Here is a 6,042-nt window from a genome sequence, read left to right on the forward strand (position 1 = left end):
ACGCCGTCACCTTCTGCAGCGATGAGGCGGAGCCCGCCACATCCGCAGCGGTTGCGAGTTTCCCCGCACCACCGTGGACGCCGCCGACATCCGCGGTCACCGCGCCCTGACCCTGCAGCTCCACCACATCTCCCGCCGCTGCGCCGGCGTCGCCACGAGCATCGGCCATCTGACAGATGGAGGCGATGAAGGTGAGGAAGAGGATGCGGTGGGGGAGGGCGAGACGGTGCGGTGGAGACAGTGGAGGAGAGCGAGACGACGACGGCGTGGAGAGGAAGACGATGCAGCAGCGAGGGGATTTGGGGGAAAATGGTAGGGGCGATGGAGGTGGTTGCCCTATTTATATGATGGGACGTTTCGGGCATGTCCATGGACACGTGCTACCCCACGACTGCGGTCTTGCATGCGCCCACGTATACGTGGCCCCACTCGTCAGCTAGCGGTCAAAGGAATTGACCCGATGGCAACGTCCGTTATAACCAGTTATGAGGGTTTCGGGCAAGGGAGTGGGGAAAAGTGAGCAAAAGTTAACAGAGTGGGGATGAATGAGTAGAGCTGAGGAACCAGGGGCATAGAAATAAAAATCCCTAAATTGTATAGGTGCACTAGTTCGGCGAAGAGATGGTTGTACAAGTGTAATATGGATGGTAGATATAGGTTTTTGTAATCTGAAAAGATAAAACAACAAGGTAGCAAGTAATAAAAGTGCGCGAAAACGGTATTGCAATGCTTCGAAACAAGGCCTAGGGTTCATACTTTCACTAGTGCAAGTTCTCTCAACAATGATAACATAATTGCATCATATAACAATCCCTCAACGTACGGAGAACATGAGATGAAATTGCTTGTAGGGTACGAAACCACCTCAAAGTTGTTCTTTCCGATCAATCCATTGAGCTATTCCTATAAGTGTCACAAACAGCCCTAGAGTTTCTAGTAAAATAACACCATATGACACACATCAATCAAACCCTAATGTCACGTAGATACTCCAATGTCACCACAAGTATCCGTGGGTCAATTATACGATATGCATCACACAATCTCAGATTCATAATATTCAATCCAACACAAAGAACTTCAAGAGTATCCCAAGATTTCTATCGGAGAAAGGAATATGAAAATGCGTACCAACCCCTATGCATAGATTACCCCAATGTCACCACGGGAATACGCAAGTTGATAACCAAAACATACATCAAGTGGATCAACAGAACATCCCATTGTCAGCACGGATATCCCATCGCAAGACATACATCAAGTGCTCTCACATCCAAATATTCAATCCGACATAACAAAACCTCAAAGGAAAAGACTCAATTCATCACAAGGAGATAGAGGGGGAGAAACAACATATGATCCGACTATAGTAATAAAGCTCGCGGTACATCAAGACCGTGCCAAATCAAGAACACAAGAGAGAGAGAGAGAGAGAGAGAGATCAAACACATAGCTACTGGTACATACATACCCTCAGCCCCAAGGGTGAACTACTCCCTACTCGTCATGGAGACCGACGGTATGATGAAGATGGCCACCTGTGATGGTTTCCCCCTCCGGCAGGGTGCCGGAACGGGCTCCCGATTGGTTCTTCGTGGCTATAGAGGCTTGCGGCGTGCTACCTCTTGAGCACTGCCTTGGTTTTCCCTTGAAGAGGAAAGGGTGATGCAGCAAAGTAGCGTAAGTATTTCCCTCAGTTTTTGAGAACCAAGGTATCAATCCAGTAGGAGGCTACGCGCGAGTCCCTCGCACCTACACAAAACAAATAAATCCTCGCAACCAACGCGATAAGGGGTTGTCAATCCCTACACGGTCACTTACGAGAGTGAGATCTGATAGATATGATAGGATAATATTTTTGGTATTTTTGTGATAAAGATGCAAAGTAAAATAAAAGCAAAGTAAAAAAGCAAAGGAAATAACTAAGTATTGGAAGATTAATATGATGAAGATAGACCCGGGGGCCATAGGTTTCATTAGTGGCTTCTCTCAAGAGCATAAGTATTTTACGGTGGGTGAACAAATTACTATTGAGCAATTGACAGAATTGAGCATAGTTATGAGAATATCTAGGTATGATCATGTATATAGGCATCACGTCCGAGACAAGTAGACCGACTCCTGCCTGCATCTACTACTATTACTCCACTCATCGACCGCTATCCAGCATGCATCTAGAGTATTAAGTTCATAAGAACAGAGTAACGCTTTAAGTAAGATGACATGATGTAGAGGGATAAATTCATGCAATATGATAAAAACCCCATCTTGTTATCCTCGATGGCAACAATACAATACGTGCCTTGCTGCCCCTACTGTCACTGGGAAAGGACACCGCAAGATTGAACCCAAAGCTAAGCACTTCTCCCATTGCAAGAAAGATCAATCTAGTAGGCCAAACCAAACTGATAATTCGAAGAGACTTGCAAAGATAACCAATCATACATAAAAGAATTCAGAGAAGATTCAAATATTGTTCATAGATAAACTTGATCATAAACCCACAATTCATCGGTCTCAACAAACACACCGCAAAAGAGATTACATCGAATAGATCTCCACGAGAGAGGGGGAGAACATTGTATTGAGATCCAAAAAGAGAGAAGAAGCCATCTAGCTAATAACTATGGACCCGAAGGTCTGAGGTAAACTACTCACACTTCATCGGAGGGGCTATGGTGATGATGTAGAAGCCCTCCATGATCGGTGCCCCCTCCGGCGGAGCTCCGGAACAGGCCCCAAGATGGAATCTCGTGGGTACAGAAGGTTGCGGCGGTGGAATTAGGTTTTTGGCTCCATATCTGATCGTTTGGGGGTACGTAGGTATATATAGGGGGAAGGAGTACGTCGGTGGAGCAACAAGGGGCCCACGAGGGTGGAGGGCGCGCCTGGGGGGGTAGGCGCGCCCCCTACCTCGTGGCCTCCTCCTTTATTTCTTGACATAGGGTCCAAGTCTCCTGGATCTTATTCGTTCTGAAAATCACGTTCCCGAAGGTTTCATTCCGTTTGGACTCCGTTTGATATTCCTTTTCTACGAAACTCTGAAATAGGCAAAAAACAGCAATTCTGGGCTGGGCCACCGGTTAATAGTTTAGTCCCAAAAATAATATAAAAGTGAATAATAAAGCCCAATAATGTCCAAAACAGTAGATAATATAGCATGGAGCAATAAAAAATTATAGATACGTTGGAGACGTATCAAGCATCCCCAAGCTTAATTCCTGCTCGTCCTCGAGTAGGTAATGATAAAAATAGAATTTTTGATGCGGAGTGCTACATGGCATAATTTCAATGTAATTCTTCTTAATTGTGGTATGAATATTTAGATCCGAAAGATTCAAGACAAAAGTTTAATATTGACATAAAAATAATAATACTTCAAGCATACTAACAAAGCAATTATGTCTTCTCAAAATAACATGGCCAAAGAAAGTTATCCCTACAAAATCATATAGTCTGGCTATGCTCTATCTTCACCACACAAAGTATTTAAATCATGCACAACCCCGATGACAAGCCAAGCAATTGTTTCATACTTTTGACATTCTCAAACTTTTTCAATCTTCACGCAATACATGAGCGTGAGCCATGGACATAGCACTATATGTGGAATAGAATGGTGGTTGTGGAGAAGACAAAAAGGGAGAAGATAGTCTCACATCAACTAGGCGTATCAACGGGCTATGGAGATGCCCATCAATAGATATCAATGTGAGTGAGTAGGGATTGCCATGCAACGGATGCACTAGAGCTATAAGTATATGAAAGCTCAACAAAAGAAACTAAGTGGGTGTGCATCCAACTCGCTTGCTCACGAAGACCTAGGGCTTTTGAGGAAGCCCATCATTGGAATATACAAGCCAAGTTCTATAATGAAAAATTCCCACTAGTATATGAACGTGACAAAATGAGAGACTCTCTATCATGAAGATCATGGTGCTACTTTGAAGCACAAGTGTGGTAAAAGGATAGTAACATTGTCCCTTCTCTCTTTTTCTCTCATTTTTTTATTTGGGCCTTTTCCCTTTTTTTATGGCCTCTTTTTTTTCGTCCGGAGTCTCATCCCGACTTGTGGGGGAATCATAGTCTCCATCATCCTTTTCCTCACTTGGGGCAATGCTCTAAAAATGAAGATCATCACACTTTTATTTTCTTACAACTCAACAATTACAACTCGATACTTAGAACAAAATATGACTCTATATGAATGCCTCCGGCGGTGTACCGGGATATGCAATGAATCAAGAGTGACATGTATGAAAGAATTATGAACGGTGGTTTTGCCACAAATACGATGTCAACTACATGATCATGCAAAGCAATATGACAATGATGGAGCGTGTCATAATAAACGGAACGGTGGAAAGTTGCATGGCAATATATCTCGGAATGGATATGGAAATTCCATGATAGGTAGGTATGGTGGCTGTTTTGAGGAAGGTTTATGGTGGGTGTATGATACCGGCGAAAAGTGCGCGGTATTAGAGAGGCTAGCAATGGTGGAAGGAAGAAGAGTGCGTATAATCCATGGACTCAACATTAGTCATAAAGAACTCATATACTTATTGCAAAAATCTACAAGTTATCAAACCAAAGTATTACGCGCATGCTCCTAGGGGGATATATTGGTAGGAAAAGACCATCGCTCGTCCCCGACCGCCACTCATAAGGAAGACAATCAATAAATAAATGATGCTCCGACTTCATCACATAACGGTTCACCATACGTGCATGCTACGGGAATCAAAAACTTTAACACAAGTATCTCTAAAGTTCACAACTACTCAACTAGCATGACTCTAATATCACCATCTTTATATCTCAAAACAATTATCAAGCATCAAACTTTTCTTAGTATTCAACACACTCATAGAAAGTTTTTACTAATCTTGAATACCAGGCATATTAGGATTATTTAAGCAAATTACCATGCTATTTAAGACTCTCAAAATAATCTAAGTGAAGCATGAGAGATCAATAGTTTCTATAAAACAAATCCACCACCGTGCTCTAAAAGATATAAGTGAAGCACTAGAGCAAAACTATATAACTCAAAAGATATAAGCGAAGCACATAGAGTATTCTAGCAAATTCCAAATCATGTATGGCTCTCTCAAAAGGTGTGTACAGCAAGGATGATTGTGGTAAACTAAAGACTCAAATCATATAAGACGCTCCAAGCAAAACACATATCATGTGGTGAATAAAAATATAGCTCCAAGTAAAGTTACCGATGGAAATAGACGAAAGAGGGGATGCCTTCCGGGGCATCCCCAAGCTTTGGCTTTTTGGTGTCCTTAGATTATCTTGGGGGTGCCATGGGGATCCCCAAGCTTAGGCTCTTGCCACTCCTTGTTCCATAATCCATCAAATCTTTCACCCAAAACTTGAAAACTTCACAACACAAAACTCAGCAGAAAATCTCGTGAGCTCCGTTAGTGAAAGAAAACAAAAGACCACTTCAAGGTACTGTAATGAACTCATTTTTATTTATATTGGTGTTAAACCTACTGTATTCCAACTTCTCTATGGTTTATAAACTATTTTACTAGCCATAGATTCATCAAAATAAGCAAACAACACACGAAAAACAGAATCTGTCAAAAACAGAACAGTCTGTAGTAATCTGTAACTAACGCAAACTTCTGGAACTCCAAAAAATCAGCCAAAATAGGACGACCTAGACAATTTGTTTATTGATCAGCAGCAATTGGAATCAGTATTTTATCACGTTCTGGTGATTTTTAACAATTATTTTCGTGAACAGAAAGTTTCTGGAAATTACAGCAAGATCAAATAACTATCATCCAAGAAGATCCTATAGGTTTAACTTGGCACAACCACTAATTAAAACATAAAAACACATCTAACCAGAGGCTAGAACAAATATTTATTCCTAAACAGAAGCAAAAAGCAAAAAAACTAAAAATAAAATTGGGTTGCCTCCCAACAAGCGCTATCGTTTAACGCCCCTAGCTAGGCATAAAAACAAGGATAGATCTAGGTAGTGCCATAGTAATAGGATAGATCGGTGAAACTCAT

This window comes from Triticum aestivum, chromosome 1D (assembly GCF_018294505.1).
Source record: "Triticum aestivum cultivar Chinese Spring chromosome 1D, IWGSC CS RefSeq v2.1, whole genome shotgun sequence".
NCBI lineage: Eukaryota > Viridiplantae > Streptophyta > Magnoliopsida > Poales > Poaceae > Triticum > Triticum aestivum.